Consider the following 20701-nt stretch of genomic DNA (forward strand, 5'->3'; position numbering starts at 1 on the left):
GATACGGAACCCTAAAAATAGAAACTTTTTTTAACCAAGTTTAAACAAATGGTGTATGTGTGAATGAATTATAGTGTCATTAACCATTTCAGTGGTAGACCGAGGCTGCTATTGTAATGTCAGTCAAGTTAAAAAGCGACACTTTGGATTTATATGTTCTAAGAAATTTTAAGTGATAACTTATTTTAACTTAAGTTTTGGATGCTTTTAGAACATGTATACAAAGTAAAAAAGAAAAGATTTGTAATGTATTTTGAAACGAATTACATAATAATTCGTAAAACGAATTCGTCGAAACGAATTATTAATCGAATACAAATCAAATCTCATATTTTAATTATTATTCATATTTTAAACGAATTACAAATCTTTCGTGTTCAAGTGTTTCAAAATTCTGATTTTATATCTTTTTAGAAAATCATACAATTCCTTTAAACGAACTCTTTTCAGAAAACTTGTAAATTCCGGTGCTTAGAATACATTAATTTCATAATCATTACGTTACTTTACCTTGCTGACAGGAAACGTAATATTATAGTATCCTGCTATTATTTTCACACCAATCGATGTAATAATAATATTGCAAGGCTCAGTATAGACAATTACAGACGCCTAGACAGGACCAGTCGTTATAATTTATTTCTAACACGACAGATGTTGTCTGTAGGGCCATTACATGTTTAGAGTAACTTAGTCTATATCTATACATATACATACTTACTTCTATACTAATACAATAAAGAGGAAACATGTCTGTGTTTGTCTGTTTGTACCCTAAAGGTTCCGAAACTACAGATAAGATTTGAAAAATTCTTTCCTCTTCCCGAGTAACATAGGCTATATTTTATTAGGTACGAGCTGTAGTTTCTACGGGACACGAATGAAACCGCGAGGACATGGCTACTGGGAAATAAAAATAAAAAATATATTTGTAAAAGAAGTAAAAACAAATGTATTTTCCATTTACCTAAAGTCCGTTTGTTACAAAATATTTTCAAACTATGGTCAACAAAGGGTGAGGTTCAATCTTTCATATTGTAGGTATTAAGTTCAATCACGGTTCAAGAGTTACCTACTCTCGATTCACAATCAGAATTACTCAGCCCATAGTTAGATAAAATATCAAGGCTACTGCGGTACCACAAATGGTATAGAAATATAGACCTCTCGCCTTTATCCTAATGTTTTTAAGGTCAGCAGAATTTAAACTAATATGATAAAACTTTTAAATTAACAATAAACACATTTTTTTTATTTCTTTGTAATCAAAATACTCCGACAGTACTGAAACTGAACATATTTGAATAACCTTACAGTGCTAAGTTTTTTTTTAATGTAATCATCATTTCAGCTCTACACTTTATCTCTCTATATCTCTCTCTTGAAGTTTCTACTGTAATCTACTCTAGTAATAGCACACAAAACATATTGTGTATCTATATAAAATGGTGATCTATAGAACATGTTCTCAACCTCCAACAAATGAGCTACTCAATATTATTATTGAACTATGCACTCTATAAGGCTTCATAGCTTACCTCCAAGCTACTATGTTTACATTGCCATTGTTTTTTAGTGAGACAGGTGCGCACCGAACCACGCATGCGCCAGTCTCTACCCAACTTGCGCGGGAGTGAGTCGCGCGCTGTCTCATCCGACCAATCACGTGAACGTATTTTTGAAAAACACATTTCTAAGTGCTAGTGTTGTGAATTGTTCTACACATCAATTTTGAATGATAACCTGTGTGTGTGTTTGTGTGTGTGTCATCAAATTTGGATATTTTAGAGCTATCGACACAAAAATTCTAAAGGATTATTTTCGGTGAGTTATTTTATTTTAAGCTAGTTTTAATTGGGTGTGTTTTATTGTTATAGCGTCGTCACGAAAACTATTCAATGCTTGAATAATAGATAATTCGTTTTTGTGTATTGTGTGCGTTTCATGGATAAATAAGAACTTGTTTTTCTTCTCACTAGGTATGACAGCGCTGACTATTATGAGGAAAATTATTTTTTCCTTCGACATAATTACTTGTTTAATTATCGCAGCCATGAATAGAATAAGTCAATTATTTTTATGATGTCAGTATTGTCCTCGTGAATATAAATAGCTTGGCTAATCTAAGAATGGAGTTTTATAATACTATTGCGAAATGTAAACAATTTCAACTCACTTTCACAATCAAGTTTTGAATAAATTAACGAGTTCACACTACAGACTAAAAAGTTGGCCGAGAGTTGACCCGATAATTACCGATTATTTTTTAAAGAAATTCTTGATTTCGATCAAAGTTTTCAGTCGCTGCGATACCGGCAAAATACCTGATGTTTGTAATATGTGTACTACCATTCATCTTCATACAGATTTATGAGCCCAAACAAACTATCGGCCGACTAAAAGTTTGAAGTGTAGGTACTACTTATAAGTTGAATGTAAACTCAGCGATGTGTTTTTGATAATTAATGGTTTTTGAAGTGAATAATGGCCACTGGTTTGGAGCTAATTAATTCATAGTTTGCATTGAAGTAATTAAAATTTTGTTTGATATAAATCTTCTTTAATTTGAGGAATTTTTGAATCGTTATAAAAATACCTTTGAAACAAGAGCTTATAAATAAACTCGATACTATACGCAATTACTTCCTGTACTCGGATAAAAACTATCCAATATCCTTTCTCAGGCTCTGGACTATCTGCAAACCAAATTTAATTTAAATCGGTTCAGTACTTTTGGCCTAATATCGTGACCAACAGGCAGACAAAGTTTCTTTCGCATTTATAATATTAGTGTGGATTATAATTCTGTGTATAAGTAATTTTGATGGGTAGTAGGTACAGCTATAAGGAAGTTAATAACTGTTTAATGTATGACTAATTGCTTGAGAAAATATTAACAATAGTTGGCAGTTAAGGTACCTTCGTAGGGCGTGCTGATCAAAGTTCAATAAACATACCTACCTAAGTACCTGCGATGTCAGTGAGGCAGTCATAACTGTTTATTTTTTACCATAAAATAAATTAAATATGCTGTGAAGTACATAAGTACTTTAAAGGTGTACTGGGTAGGTATTATGCAGTCTAACAATCGCAATCACAAATCGTACATACAAATAAAACCCCCATAACCTGATAATACCACGTAGTTGACAATCTAGAAAGAAACGAAGATATCAAAAAGAAATCATGGCTCTAGTCACCCAAAGGACCCGATCATTAATCTTCCAAAAAAAAAAACACAATAAATGATCATCAAAAATCGTGTCTTACTAAGACATAAATATAAAATAAGTACCGAAATATGTGAGCAAATTATTTAAAGGGACTTTACATTCATCTCTAATGCAATACCAACAAAAGTAATGTGACTAAGAAAGACTGTATTTTATCTAAGTCACAAAAATCTGTCCATTTGGGGCTTATATACTTCATGATGGCAGTTAAAACCTCATCTTTCTTTTCTACGTGGTTAAAACATTGCTCGGTTAAAAGGCCAGTGTTAAACTTATATAATGTTTTTAATAGGTAACTCTACTACGTTCGGGCAAATCAAGGATGTAAACTTAAGGTAGAGAGTATTCAAAGCATCCATACCCGTAAAACTACAGTCAATATGTCATCCATAACAAAGAATTTTGACAACTTACCCAATTTTATAGCTTCCAAGTGTAACTATAATTCAAATACACTGCCCCACTTAAAAAACAGCACACATATCAATCACGGACTTCAAGGTGACGGAAAATACAATACATCAAGAAAACCCGCGCATTTGAAATTAAAATGGCCGCCTATAAAGCTTATAGAGCGTTCAGAGTGCTAGCTGTCAAGTTAGATTGAAACATAGGCTGAACGTGGACAATACCTGTGCCAAACGTTTTACTAGAAGATTTATGATATCGATTAAGAATAATCTATGGTCTGTGGAGTATGTTGAGCTATTTCTTCTTCTCAATAAAATGTTATAAGTTTCTTAATCTTAAGAGTCTGGCAACTAGAATCAAACCTTTTTATATTCTTTGACGTTCATAAGTTGTGCTTGTAAAGGCCTATATGAAATTAATGATTTGACTTTGACTTTGATAGTTCTTTTGGGCTCATAAATCAGTACGAAGATAAATCGTAGTATACTCTTAACAATGATCAGCTGTTTGTCCGGTATTAGACCGACTAAAAAGTACGATTGAATACACGATTTAAAAAAAAATATATTTTTCAACCACCGGACCCAACAGTCGGCCAAGTGTCTACTCTAAAAATGATTAATTGCAAAGGCATAAATAATCTAAGGTATTTGAAAATTATTTCGCGAAATGTTAACACATAAACAAAGTCTGACTATGGAATCTTAATTAACGATTATGAAATAAAAACATGGATAAAACCAGTCCAACGAAGGCTGCACTGCCACTAGGTCAATGGGTGTTAAAAATCTATAATTGTTTTTGTTTATGCAACTTTTAAACTATATGCGGCAATGTTTTGGACAATCAATCAATATAAGAACTGAGACCATAATTTCACAAGCTTCAAAAGCTTGTAAATGGTCTATATTTTATTTTGTTACCTATCGAAGAACCGATTGTAGCTAGCCCAATTTTACCACGAGACTATATATTACCTTATTATATTGCTTTAATAGTTCACTCCGAAGTTAGGTTATAATAATAACTTCACGATAGTCACAACATGCCAATGAAACACTTCTGCGTATACTCGAGGCATCGAATTGCTAACTTCACAGCGGCAAAGCTTTTGACCAGAGCCCTACCTAATGTTTTGTTTTAACTTACTTACAGCCAACTTTAGAGCAGCAAAATTATTTGACGATTATTTAGCAATATTTAATGAAATTCCTGATCCTAAAAGAAGATAATAGTCTTAACACAACAATGCTAGAAAGGCAAGCAAAATGTCTAGTTCTAGACCTGGTAATAGGTATTACCTTTAGTCATGCAGTTTGGCATGCAGATATTTCGTAATGCAACCTTTTTTGGAAGACTTGTATCCTGTGCAGTCCAAAATATGCTATTTCTGCAATGGACGGCAATTAAGTGTAATCAAATGAATGTTTTAAATACAGGTGTGATGTCATCTACTAGTCACCATTTACGGTTAACGAAAACATCGCCAAGACGCAAACTTTTAATAGAAACTGAAGTAGTCCTACACTACACCCTACGAGCAGCCCTTAGTCGGGAATAGTGACAGCGGTTGTGTAAATAGAAGTGTCCTAATTGGGAAGAGGTCTTCCCAAATTGTGACCTCACCAGGAACTCGCAGCATTTTTGGACCACCTAAAGTCAAAAAAGCTGGCTCCGTTGCTCAGATAGTATTATGATCGACATTTTGAAACTACATTGTTCCCTTGCGCGTTAATCTTTGAATGAATTCTATCAATTAGTGAGAGTAGTAGCATTAGCATTACTGTCCTTTATTAGTACTTATTATAAAGCCGCAAGCTTTAATCGTTTGTTCAAACGCGTTTATCTCAGGAACTACTGTTTCGATTTGAAAATATTTTACCGTCAGGCAGCCCATTTCACAAAAAGGCAGAATACTTTTTATCCGGGCAAATACCTAATTTTTATCCGCGCAAAAGACATGGCTAAAGCTATTCTATAATATTGTAAAGGCAGAACACATCTGCCAACCCCTTCGGAAGTAATAAGCTTAATAAGCTTAACAAACTTAACACCGTCTTTACATAAACAAGGATCCCACAACATGTCATCCATTTAAAAACGCCCTACTAACATCCAGAACTAGTTTGTAAAGCATTATGTTCTACGATAATGTTTTTACGTTTCATCCTTAAGGTGCGTCTACACGGTGCATGTAGCTGGAGCAAGTTAACATGCGCAAGTGACAAGAACAAGAGTCGCTAGATCCGCACGTTTTTTAAATGCATATGATGACGATTGATTGATGTCCTCCTAGCCGATTATCGGCTACAACTGTTCTTATGTAAGATTAGCCAACTGCGCAGGACATATTATAGTGCACAAGCATTTGCGCAGACACACGTGCACTCACTATTCCTTCACTCTCATAGCTCGATGGGGCGGCAATCCGACACGACCAGAGAGAGATCAACATTTACGCAGGATCGACATTTACGTGCTCTCCTATGCACGGGTGTATCAATCACCAACTTCCAGACTCCGGGCTGCTTTGTGAAAGTTTCTTAAACCTACAAAGCGATTTCGGTTCGACGATATAAATGCATGTAACTTGCGCATGTGCGTAAGGTACTTGCACCGTGTAGAAGCGCCCTTACTGGCTCATTATTGTATGTTTTACTTGTATGTACATATAGTAGTTTATACTAGTAGTAACTTGACTTGTCAGCACCTGGTGTTTGAGTACTGAGTGCATTGTCGTTAAAAAGTTCAGATGATGATCAGCTTTGCGTATTTCCATATCTGTGGTCCTTGCTGTCATTTTCATGTTTTTGTCGTTACGGGTAGTCAGAAGCCAGTAAGTCTGACAATTAGTCATACTAAGGGGTACTGGGTTGCCTGGGTAACTGGGTTGAGGAGGTCAGATAGGCAGTCACTTCTTGTACATTAGTACTCAAATGCATCCGGTTGGACTGGGGAAGCCAACTACAAAATAGTTAGGAAAAGGATCGGAAGGTGATGTTAAGATTACACTATTTATATTACTTTTTGTTTCTGCTTGGAAATAAACATCAAATTGGCAGGAGTTTCGAATTAGCTTTAAACAATAAACATAAATCAAGCTTCAGAACCAAACAGAGACAGATTAAAAATAAACTTATTAAGATAATAAAATATTACATAGCCTAATTAGCTTTTAATGAATAGTCTTTTTATATAAACACAGCATCAATTATAGGTTATTACCTATAAACAAAAAAAAACGAACTGATACAATATTAATATATAAATATAATATTTTAAAGCTATACAAATATGCATAACAAAGACTGTAAATGTTGTTTGTTTGTTTGTACCCTAAAGGCTCCGAATCTACTAAATCGATTTGAAAAATTCTTCCACTGTTGGATAGCTACACTGTTCCCGAGTAGGGCTGCCATCCGTCCGGGTTTCCCCGGATTTGTCCTCGTTTGGGGGCCGTCCGGGGGCCGTCCGGGCGGGGTTTTAAGAAATGTCCGGGGAAAACCCGGACACTTTTCATGTAAGGAAGCACCTCATTGAATTTAAGTATATGTTAATAGTAAATGAATAACAAATTTGGTATTATTTTGTTAAAAAAAAATCGTACTCGTTCGGGGAAAAAATGCGATTTACGCTAAATGTCCGGGTTTTTTTAACGTTTGTCCGGGTTTGGCGAAATTCGAGATGGCAGCCCTATTCCCGAGTAACATAGGCTATATTTTATCCAGTTACGGGCAGTAGTACCTACAGGACGCGGGTGAAACCGCGGGAAATCGGCTAGTATATAAATATATCTTAAATTAATAATAATACTCGTCGCCTACATAATAAGTATAAATTATATTCTGCATATTGCAAATCCAATATTTCTATACATTTTATGACATAGAAAATCGCTTTAAAATAAATGTGTATTTCGTTATTAACTATTTCTGGTTGTTTATGATTTGGCTTGGAGCTAAACTGTGTTTTATATAAGGTGTTGTTTTATAAGCGTGCCTTATTAGGTATTAGCTTTTAGAATTATGAGGATTATCGTTAAAATACGTGGGTGATTTTATTTTGCATATCTGCATAACCGTGTTTCGGAGCGCAGGATATACTGTAGGTCTCGGCTGTCAATTGAACATCTTTGGCAGTCGTTATGGGTACTCAGAAGCCAGTAAGTCTGACAAATAGTCTTAATTAGGGGTATCGGCTTACTGAGTAACTGAGGGAGGCCTGAGTAACTGAGGGAAGCCTGGGTTGAGGAGGTCAGATAGGCGGTCGCTACTTGTAAAACACTGTACACAGTTGTACCCGGTTAGACCCCAACATAGTTGGAAAAAGGCTCGGCAGATGATGATTTCTGAAAGAAGATAAAAACTGGTAATGACTTACATTTTCTTGCACGAATTTATAGCACAATAGATAAACACCTTGTATACTACCTACAAATATTGAACTAGGGTCAAAAATCTTGATCTTATTATAACTTAGGAATACTTCCGTGGGCGTCATTGACGGTTGATCTGATAAAATATGTTAATTTAGTCTTAAAGTTTGAGGTGTGAATGGCGCAATTAATCATTCCTGATTGCCATTTAGCTTTGCTAATCTTGACTGATTTAATATCGATGCATTAGGTAAATCTATACATTTAGAATTCATAGTTCAATAGCTGTAAGATGGTACAAAGTTAAATAAGCTTCTGCTTTAAGTAGATAGAATATCAGTGGGTCCCACCAGGGCTAAAGACTGCCAGGGCTGCGGGATTGTTCGAAAGAGTTACCGCGGCCCTGGTACATAGAGGCCTTAAGAAGGAACATGGTGGATGACAGTAAGAGTCTGACACTCCCTCACGCTGTACCCACAGCGGGAGGCGTCATTTAATAATTTTCTAGCAAAAAAGGGCTTCAAAAAGCTAACTGCAGAATTGCAAATATATTTGGCGCGGATTGTGTATTATATTATGTACTTGCTTCTGACAGTGGTTTCACCCGCATCCCGTGGAAACCTCTGCACGAACCCAAATAAAAAGTAGAAAGCCTTTTTCGATAAATGGACTATCTTACTCTGGAATAATTATTCAAATCGGGCCAGGAGTTCCTGACATTAGTGCGTTCAAGCAAACAAACAAAAAAAGCTCTTCAGTTTTATAATATTAGTAGTAGAGATTAACTCCTGCAAAAGTACCCACAATCCAAATTGCTAATAACAAATCAAAGTTCTAATGATACAGTATTGTCAGTTTATACGTAGTTTATGTAACAATCAGCCGTTTGTAGTAATTACGGCTATTTCGACATTCACCGGTACATATAGAACGTATTGTTTTGAAACTTGACGGTATTGTCAAACGATGATGTGATGTATTGAGAATTATTATTGTAATATCGATGATATGAAGATAATAGGTAATTATTGTGATATCGATTTATGTAATTATGTTTTGTTTTAAACTTGTCGTTGTTTGGTATAGAATGGATACCAATTTTGATGCATTTCTTAGTTTTTTTTTCGAGGTAATTTCAGAGTGTCTTCATAACTGTATGTAGTTAAACGTTGTTATTTACTTTGCAGGAAATTACATTATTTAACTCATTACCCATAGTTTCCCAGATTCTATGAATTATGACCTTATCATCAATATATGTAGAGATTTTAACATTAGTCAATAAGTCATTATTGATAGTCAGGAATTTGAAAAATAGATTGAAAACGGAACTACAGAAGACAGTCCAAGATATAGTAGGTAATACCAGGTGTGCAGTATTGTACCTATGTAGATAGATATTTTGTAGAAATATGGTGTAGGAATTAAGATAGATAAATTGAGATTACACATAATATTAGATATTTCAGAAGTGTCAAATAAATAAGGATAATCACAACAATTTGACAGAAATAACACATAATAAGCTCGTTATATAGTTTGATTGACAACCTGCTTTGTGTTCTAACAATAGTATTGATTAAAATGCGGTTTTACGACATAATGCATAAGAATATATTGACCTTGGATTCATTTGTCAACATTAAATGTCATTTTAAAATTATATTATTTTGCACTAGCATCGTCTAGTGGTGTGATCCTCGAAAACAAATTTATTTCGACTTTCTCGATGAATGATATCTAACACAGATTTTTTAAATTGGTCTAATAGTACCTGGGATTGGGACGTTTGAATAAACAAAGAAACTCTTGGTTTAAAAATATGTAAGTTTCGTTGATGTCTTCTCTTCGTAAGAGATATTATTTTAGATCATTAGGTAACGGCTTATTTTTCCTTGAAAAAATTAATATATTTTTTTGGTTGATAATTAGATTGTTTTATTCGTAAGCTGGGGAAATTCATTTTAAGCTCTCGATTATTAAATATACTCTGATGTATCCTCGTACAATAAATTCGGTTCTGCGTTTTCGCCGTGAAAGTGTGCATACATACAGATTATTAAAATTTAGCATTTGTTATACCTTTTACCCATATCTATGCACAGGGATTTCATATATTTTTTTAATGGTACTCTAAACATATGCCTAAAAAAAGTTGAACCTGTAGCGCTACCGTGTGTTACATAATTTTCACATAACCCGCCCAATTTTCCACGAACAAATAAATACACAAAATGCAAAAGAAAAAAAACAAATTACATGACGGACGGCAAATTCTTAGCAAGTTTCGTTTCAAAATCGTTTCTAAGAAACGCTTATTTTTAGTACTTATGCCCACCGCTGGACAAACTGGGTACAAGTGGGTACAAGTTTGTACAATTACACGGTCAAACGTGGTACAATTCGGAAATTCCATTGTCAGTTGCTACCACGGAGGTTTGTTTAAGTTGTCTAGTTTAGGTTGTAAGTACAGTGAGAGATAGGCGATTAATTGAGGTGGGGGCGATGGTTTTCATAATAGAGACCACAGTACTAAAAGTAGGACCTAATTTTGCTCTTCAGAGGTTTAAATCTGCTGGTTGTATTGCATACTAGTTTCTTCCAGCGTTTTTACCCGAATTCCAATGGAACTACTTCACGTACGTGGATAAAAATGTAGCCTATGGCCTTCCTTGATAAATGGGCTATCTAACACTGTAAGTATTTATTCATGGAACCAATAGTTAAAACGAGAGAGAAATAATAACCAGTTACAGAATCCTAATTCTTAACTGAAAATACAAATACACACAATCTAATAGAGAACCTTCATCTTCTTTCTTACTGGGAAGTCGATTAATCTCATGTTTACTACGCGTTAAAACAAAACAACAAGCGTCGTACCACTAAAACTTTTACACGTCTGTTGAAAAGTTGTCTAAAAAATGACAGATTATGACGTTGAAATAAGGTCCGTTTTGCAGCCAATTTCTTTAGATAAGCGTTCAACAGATATTTAAGTTTTTGCAGAAGGCTGTATAACTCCATTATAAAATCTACAATATAGTATAGCATAGCTTCTACTACAGTCGATCACGCGCAGTCATCGCGCGGGGGTGCTGCGCGTGAGTCTGAGTGGCCGGGCGTGAGGCGCAGGGCGGGGGGGGGGGAGGCGTCCCGCGCGTGCGCAGAATGTTAATGCGTCGTCGTGCTCTATGGCTTGATATGACTGCTTTATTGTACCTGTGTGCTTGTCTATGGGTAAGATAAGTTCTTATGTAAGGTAGGTATAATACCTGTATGGTAGTTTATTATTTGAGTATGTTGTATGTAGTTATGCGACTTATATGATGTGTTAAATATATATATATAAACCTATAACTTAATGTTGATACCCAGAAATAGCAAAAATGAATAAAATATGAAGGAATGATATAAAGAAGAATTTGCTATATATATTTCTTGGTTTATTAAGATTTTAATTCAAAATATACAGTGAATTTGTATATTTACGTAAAATGGGTAATGCACTTTAACTATGATAGTAATCTGTGACTTTACTAGCTTGATAATTATAAATTTCTATTAACAGGTTTTTAAAATTTTAATGAGGCCGTATTCCCTATCTGTCTTGATTGGAACCACCGAAAAAAACTCAAGGATCACAATCTCTTACAAGTCCAGAGGCCAAGTCTTAAAATGGTCCATTCTGTTGTTCTGTTCATTCAAGCTATCTGTGTAGCAGAGTCAGTAAGAGTCTGACATGCTGCACCCACGGCAGGTCATTTGATGATTACCCACCAAAAAACTGTTCATGTATGGGTCCCAAAATTGACGTCTTCTTCCGTTATACGACACGACACGACACACAATCGTCACGCGAACGTGATAACTGTTGCACAAACACGCTGAGATTATTGAATTTACTCGTTTGGACATTTCACAGGTTGGGACATAGTGGTACAAAGTATGGAAAGCATTCACAAATGTTATTCGTATCAGGGAATTTATAAATAATTCAAATACGCTGGTGTCTTTTTCGCCATCCTGCCCTATTCCCAATTTATTTTGGGTCATCGCAATATGTTTCCCTTTTCCATGTCTATCTGTCACCCTTCATACTTATTGACTCCCTTTTCACTCAGGTGCTCTTTCAGAAAGTCTATATACAGTTTTTCTTTGGTCTGCCTCTCACTCTCAATATCCAGGAGAGTCATAATTTTGGATTTAAAAGTACCTTGATAACTTAGCCCGAAAAGAATTCCAGACTGACTATGCATGTAACCATTCAGTGTTTTTTTCGATTTCCAAGTTGACAGAGCTATTAAATTTTAAAGATTTTAGTATTTTACCATAACCTAATAAACTTGTTAGTCGTCTCCTATGTCCGTATGTCACAAAGGGGTCATGCATGTAAAACTGTAATGTGACTAGTGACAAAGTAATGCAAGTCATTGCGTACCACAAAAAAGTGTAAAATGTATGAAAAATGTTGTAAACTTTACATTTTACATAGCTTTCTATTCCTAGAGCAGTGTGAAGTTTTTAAATTATACAAATGATATGATTTGAGTTCGTTTAAAGTTAAAAGTTATATATGAATTTATGTTCTTAATACTCGTGTTCATTTATTCAGTTAGGTGTTAGAAAAAATACTTACCTATATACGAGGAGTGTATTTGTGCGCACTTTCAATCAGAATAATAATAACATGTCGACTAATTAATTTTTACATTTTAGGTAAACTAGACTAAAAAAGCTTCAAAAAGTAATATTACTTCTGCCTTTATAAAAAATAAATTTTATTTCAGGTAAGAAACCCATAATAGAAAAAGATTAAAGGAAACAACATTATACAATAAATTTACACAATTACAAAATTAAATTAATTAATTACAAAGTTAAAATTAAATTAATTACAAAATTAAACTACATCACATTAAATTCAATTCAATAGTTATACATATATCACAACAAAAATATCAGATATCACAAATATCAAATTTGCAGCAATCATACACACCCCGGATACGGTTCATGAAGGAGGCAGCCCGTTTCCTTTTACGCGTAAATTCAGCCTATTATTTAATTTTAGGGAAAATGCGAATAAAATTGACTGAATTCAAAAGTCTTGAACCACCTATGGACATACATAAGTAACACCTATGTAATATGTTCTCGAAATCGTTTTTCAAAGTCTTCTTTCAACAAACCACCAACGAGTTATACCAAAAAGGGCGAATGCAAATGCTCTTCCAACCACAAGATGGTTTGTGGGCGGCGTGAATCATTTAGTACGAGAGAAAGTCACTTTCTTTTGTCTAATTGTTTACTATTGTGTGCTAAACTGAATTAATTACATGTACAATGTTCACTCTTGACCGTGGCAATTGTAATTTGTAATTGTATGGTTTTCTAAATGGTTGGGTTTTAGAAGGTGTTAAATTGAATCTTTATTTAAATTAGTTAATTGATGTAAATTTTTAGTTTTTGATTATTAGAAGGTACCTACTGTTACTGTTACAGCCTTTTTTATCGTCCCACTGCTGGGCACAGGCCTCCTCTCACATGGAGAAGGATTGAGCACCTACCTAAGGTACCTAATTTATAATAATTTTTAATTTGTAAATATAGAAAGGATCTAAGTTTGTGTAAATAAAGAATACAAATTGAAGTAAAGATGCTATGTTCCATGAGCAGTCTAAGTGAACCTTTATAAGTCCTGATGAAAGCAAAAAATTAAATAATAGTGACTTTGTTGACCCATTCCAAAAGCAGCTTCAATCCTTTCAAGCAACGTGTTTGTAGATACAAGTGACTATATTTCAAAAACAGAAACCTGTTAATATTAACATTAAAACATACATGAAATCCTATATCTTTGAATTGTACAAAGATATATGATTTTATGTTCAATCTATTCCCAATTATCTATACCCGTCTCATAAATCATCAGCACAACTAGTAACTTAACAAACAGACAGATTTCCAATACATATTATTAGTAAGCACAATTTACAAGCTTCTTCAACGAAGGCCTAAATCATGTAGTAGCAGCTATGAACTTATGCAACAATATTCCGTGGAACGGAACGTTATTTCGCGCGGTTATCAACATACCTCGCATAACTGTGGGTACTTTACTAGCCATCACTGTTGCTAGCGTGTAACTGAACGGTGGTGGTTAGAATTAATGTTTTGAGTTTGGTGGGTTCAATTGATTTGACGGTTTTCTATATAATTGACCTCTTTTTTCTTGCAAAATGCACCCTTCCTGTAAAATTAGTAGCATTACGTATTCTACACTAGCAACCAGGCAAATGTATAAATATATATGCTACACCCTCCACGCGACATAACTCTATCTACTAGTAAAAATCGCATGAAAATCCGTGCCGTAGTTTTGAAGTTACTAAGTATTTTTCCCCTTTTACGTTAACGTTAACAGTAATTGCTAAGCCTTATACTACTAAATTCACTCTGTTTCACGTCAAAGGTTATACAATTCTACAGGAGCCGTAAAAGAATTTATATGAAGTGAAAGACTACCAAACCACGAGCCGACAAAACACAAAAATGTGGCCTAAATATCAATTGATATACAGAGCAAAATTCCACCTACGAAATACAATTCTAAGTAATGAAGAAACCAGCTCGTGGTGGGTGGTTTGACCATCTGTCAAGCAGCCGTTGCATTCTTTGTACCACGTAATAATTTACACCACACTATTGAGCCCTTTCAATGATATAAGGGAGCCTCAAGGAATAATTTTAACTCTTCGATTATGTCATTAACAAATTCCTGACCAATTTAAATTCTGGGTCAACCTTAATAGGACCCTAAAGGAACATTCTTCAAGCTGCAAAGCTAACAATACCAAAAAGTATGAATCACATAAAAACACGTTAGCCCATGTTCCTCAAAATAAAATCCTTCCTTCGCCTCTAGCGAATTTCTCCACCATTCGCAGTTATACGTATAGACCAGTCCAATCAATTCTTGTTCAGTAATTGTCGAAGAAAAAATTTACATACGCCGCGAGCATTCGGCGTCTTTCATCGCGTTAAAATGTACGTGTGTTAATATAATATGTGTTGGAGATAAATCGTGAGTTTCCTAAAGATTGGGCCGCCTAAGGCGAGTCGTGGGCGTCTGCACTTCCCGCTGCTAATAATGCCTGATTGGCTTCGAGTTTTGCAGATGCGAACGTCTTTTGATGGAACGAATGATGGACAAGTATTGTGCCTAAGAGTCAGTAGCATTGTGTGTAGGTTTTTTGCCGTAGGAAAAAAAACTTACTTGATTTAAAAAACTGTTCCCTATGTACCTACTCAATTAGGTATTTATTTTTATTGATTATTTATATGTCTCCACCAGACCCCGGAGCGATATAGTCTCGGATTTTTGGAAGCCAACACGCTGAAGCCCTTTTGAGACAACTTTAATGAAATGGTGACAGAAATTATTTGTATTTCTATTATGATATTTCGTATTGGTATTCATGGATTTGGTAGTCTTACCAGCTTAGCTTAGTCTTAGCTCTTGTAATTAACTGCAATAAGTGATATTTAGTAGATAAGTCGTGGTTAAATACAATCATAAAGGATTTTACGATGGAGTTTAACGAGCAATAACATCCCGAAGTCATTTGAAATGTATATTTCATAGTTACTGTGCACATAATAGATATTATTACAGTATTGCGAAAGTTCGATTATATTGGTGATCATAGGAATTTCATTAGCTCCAATTAGTTCATGGGAAAGTCTACTAATCAAGACAGAGTGATCAATATACTTACCCGTCAGAAAAAAAGTTTAAAAAATAATGATAATACCTAAAACTTTCCAGTCTGAAAAATACTATGAGTTCAAATCAAAATCGGTTCGGAAAAACATGAAATAGTTGCCCACAAACATACATAGCTACAGCTGATACTGAGAACTTCCTTTTTCTGAAGTCGGTTAAAAGGTATACTTTGAGTAATCAACATCTCAAAACACATTTAGGCAGTCCCAAATATTTCATGACGCTTCAAAAAAAACTGGGCCATTTGACAAAACACGAAATATCACTCACGAAAAGAAATCAATAAAATTCACAGCTACCCGTCAATTACAAATCACACAAAAAGTCATAAAAACCTATAACCTGGCAATTAGTATCGCCCACGGTAGCAAAAGGTAATAAAGCGATAAAACACAAATCGTGGTCGAAAGGACCATTTTATAGCAATGGTCTTTGGAAATTGTGGTTCTTATTAACTAGTTGGTGAATATGACTTAATAACAGGAACTTTCTTTTTACTTAAATCTAGATAAAGGACTCTCTAGGTATTATGGGTCTGTTACATTTTATTTTTAACCGACATCAAATAAAAGGAGGTTCTCAGTTTGTCCCGTATGTATCTTCGTGCGCGATCATCTCAGGGTTTGGTTAATTAAACCGATTTTACCGATATTATTTTTCAGATTTAGGAGAAGGTTTATTAATGAAGTTCAATTGTTTTGTAAAAAATTTTTTTACGTTTTCCTTTATTTTTCAGATTTCCTATCACTATAGAACCTTAAACTACTTATCTGTAACCGAACTGTATTCCACAGCTGTGTGTAAATTCGTCAAGAAACTCGTTGGAATCTTTTAGTGTATTTAACAAAAATGACAAACAAAGAGTTATTTAAACCGCTATCCAGTTTCTGAACTTGTCACTTGTGCCATAAAAGTAACGAGTAGCAACAGTTTTTCTTAGTACACCTGTCGTAAAAATAGAGTTACTTGCGTAACGTGTAAGTGTACTTCACAAATTAGCGAGTCTATAAAATGCAGCGTGCGTGTAGGCAGAAAACAAATATGTGGTTCATTACATACTCTTTGGTCAGGTCAGTAGGCCACAATATGGCGCAGTAAGGCCTATTTCAGACCCGACAGTGTTCAAAGGGATGGTTAGCAACCTACTCAAAGAATATTCAACCTTATTCTTTAAGAGATAAAGATGAAATTCACATGTGTTGCAACTTAAGAATTTTACTAGTAAATATTTTATTCATTTTAGCAAATTATGCAAAGCTTATTCTAGTTGGTTTTTGTAGTGAAATGAAGCAACGGAATATAAGTAATGCTTATTATAGTAACTGTTTGCGGTAGATACCGTGGTGCATCACATGTTGCAATTTAAAGCGAAATATTGCATTAAATTCGGAATACCGAGTCTTGGTAACTGGGTAAATAATTGGAAGCAAGTCTTTATTTGATTACCATTTTATTTTTCGTGATTTTGCTAAGTACCTATAGTTTCAGAATTTCAGTAGTTGTAGTAAATATAATTACCTAGTATTTTTGAACGTAAAAAAATCTGTAATATTTAGTTATATTGCTACTGAAGCATTTTCCCGTCGTTTCGTTTTTAGCCACCTAGAAATACCTACTATACACTATGAGGTGGACAGACGACCTTATAAAGGTCGCTGGAAGACGCTGGATGCAGGTCGCTTCCAACAGGTATCTGTGGAGATCTAAGGAGAAGGCCTATGTTCAGCAGTGGACGTCCTATGGCTGAGATGATGATGATGATGACACTATGAGAAAATACAAAATTACAAAGTCTTCCCTCACGTTATGACGAGATTAAATGCACCAATAACTCGACAGTATTTTCTGGAGAGAGGACAACTTCCACAACAACTTCCACAAGGACTGGCCACAAATGGCGACCGATAACGAAAGATGGAAGGCTATGGGGGAGGCCTTTGCCCAGCAGTGGGACAACACAGGCTAAATAAAAAAAAAATCCCACCATGGTTTTCCGACAGCACCAGAAAAGAGGTATATGATTTTAACACAAGTTTGTTCTGAAGCAGCCCTTATACGTCCGTACATTATAGAATAACGTGTGTGGTATCGGCTCGACGAAATCTCGATGGGGTACTGCAATCGTTTGATACTCAACGACAGGGGCGGTCAACATTTGGTAAAGGAAAAAAAATATGGAGAGCCTGGATTTCATTAGGTTGAACACCAGATTGCCCTCTGTGGTAATAAATATCTGTGCTAATTATTTATTTGCTTGAGAATTTAACTTTACTTCTGAACTAGTATATTATAAGTAGATGTCTGATATATTTATTTATTACCTCAGCAGTTCACCAACACACTTACTTACTATAAATATACATATTTTTTATATCTTACATATTTCTTTAACATGTCCTATCTGATCACTTTTGATAGATGCTTGATTGGTCTGACTTTTTTTTTAGGAATTATGTTCGTCGAGGAGATGACGGCGTTCTTTTGTGGTTACCTTTTACACTTTTTTATTTCCGAAAAAAGTTTTATCAACCAAATGTTTGCCACCCCGCGTTGCAACAAAGTCACAGGCTACACTCGCGAACATATCATTGAAAGTCAATTACTTACTTACAGCAAGATTTTTAATTTTATTTTGCGGCCATTTGCATACTTTTTGCGAAGTTTTTACACTACCTAAATAATTTGTAGTCGGGCATTTAAGTTTATGTAGAGAGCCGAAAATAACAGACATTTAGTATTGTTATTAAATACTCACCAAAAATTGCAATTTCTTTTGGGAAAATGTAAACTGGGTTGAACGGGTAACTGGGTTGAGGAGGTCAGATAGGCAGTCATGTTACAGCCTTTTTTCGTCCCACTGCTGTGCAGCGGACTCCTCTCACACGGAGAAGGATTGAGCATTCATCGCCACGCTTGCTCAATGCGGGTTGGTGGTAGGTAGGGTTGGCGATAGGCAGTCGCTCCTTGTAAAACACTGGTACTCAGCTGCATTCGGTTAGACTGGAAGCCGACCCCAACATAGTTGGGAAAAGGATAGGCAGATTATGATTACATTCATCTAAGTTAATTAGTTTCCTCAGAGTGACCGGGAAAACCCTTGGAAAACTGTTAATGTATCATAATAAAAGGCTCTCAAATAGGTGTCATTATATGCAATAAGCAATAATGAGCTACTGTATTAAGCCCCTTATCCATTGAAGCGTAACATATAATGATAGCTAATACATAAGTGGAGAGTTAAGAATGGAACGCTTGTAGTTAATTCTGTATTATACAATGATAATAATAGTGATACGTCTTAGTGGGTGGAGGTATTAATTTATCTTTGTCGGTTGGTATTGTGTTTTAATACAGATAGAATTAGTGTGGTGATGGTTCAATGGGTTCTGTAGATATTTTATGAGGATTTGAGACTGTCCTTTAAACTTTGAGGCTACTACATATTTATATTAATTTGGATACTAACAATACTTGGCTTATTTTCCTTCTTAATAACTGTCTAGTTAAAGATGTTGAACACCAACTGTCCGTCAAACAATAGATTTTCAATTATGTCTGGCATTTAAGCCTTAAGAAGATTAAAATTATTAAAGCTACACTTATGAGTAAAGGTCATATTTAAAAGGTGAATGAACGATACAAAAAATAACTAACAAAAGGATCTCTAAAACGGTTCTTTTCATAGAGGAAATTAATCTCAATTAATGAGAATTTGTTTAAACGCACACAATGGATAATTTGACGTTCAAGAAATGTTAACTTGATAATGACTTGTATTTTTACGATTGTTCAAGTTTTATTACCGGTTCAGGCAAATTTTTGAGGAAAATAACATGTTAGAGAAATTGTAGAACTTCTTCATCAAAAAATGAGCTTAATGTACTTTTTTGCAAATATTATATTACTGATACGTAATAACAAGATTGAGCGCTAATCCTGACTTAATTCGATTGGAAATATTCTTTCACTGCTGGGTATCCAATTTCCGAAGAAGGCCACTACTTATCCTGTTACGCAAAGATAGATGTTTATAAATTAGCATCACTAAATAATTTTGAAGTATCGATGTAAATATGTATTGCATTGCAAGTCCTTAATCCTATTGAGCAGATTTTGATAAAATAATACGTCCAACTGGTAAGTTAACTCTTGAAATTGTGAAACTTTTCCTGCCGGGGCTGCGGGATTGTTAGAAAGAGTTACTGCGACCCTGGTATGTAAAGGGCTTAAGAAGAAACATGATGGGTTTTAGTCAGTAACAGTCTGACACTCCCTCACGCTTTCAGGGCTTCATTTGATGATTTCCCATAAAAAAGGTATATTCTTTCTTTAAATAGAAAACATGATACATATAGTATAGGTAACTAAATTTAAAAACTATATTTTTCTCATATAATGGAAACATCAGTCGGTAGCTATGAGTCACGGTCAGGTCAACGGATTGCTGACCTCGCGCGTGCTAACTACGTTTATTGATCATGCGTGCGCGCACACTTTTGAGCGGTTATCTATATGGATTAGTGAGGTTTTAGAGAGATGTTTGGTTGAATTTTGTGGTGTTGTAGATGAAGTAATATGTAAGTATTTGGTTGTTTTATAATTGGGGGTTAAAATTGTATGTAAAAATTAATAAATAATTTTACTTATACGAGAAATTGTATCCCTGTCGATAAAGTTAAGCTATATTTCATTCGGGTGTTTTATTATTAACTAAGGAAATAGGTTAATCTGAGGAGGGATAGCTAAAAATGCCAATAGTGAATTTCATACTTCATCTTTCTTTTACTCTAGATCTCACCTGTGTCCCGTGGAAACTACTCCGGGGACCCGAATAATAAGCAACCTATAGATAGCCTTCCAAGACACAGTTTTAAATTTTCATTGTTTTTCGTC

General features: G+C 34.7%; 1 protein-coding gene across 1 annotated transcript in view; it reads left to right on the forward strand.

Moving 5' to 3' along the window:
- Nucleotides 1–1593: 1593 nt before the first annotated feature.
- LOC124635651 (ras association domain-containing protein 10) overlaps nucleotides 1594–20701 on the forward strand; it is a 142452-nt gene continuing 123344 nt past the window's right edge. The window contains exon 1 of the mRNA XM_047171588.1: nucleotides 1594–1824. The gene's annotated coding sequence lies outside the window, so the exon portion shown is untranslated. The remainder of the gene's footprint in view (nucleotides 1825–20701) is intronic.

This window comes from Helicoverpa zea, chromosome 13, assembly GCF_022581195.2.
Source record: "Helicoverpa zea isolate HzStark_Cry1AcR chromosome 13, ilHelZeax1.1, whole genome shotgun sequence".
NCBI lineage: Eukaryota > Metazoa > Arthropoda > Insecta > Lepidoptera > Noctuidae > Helicoverpa > Helicoverpa zea.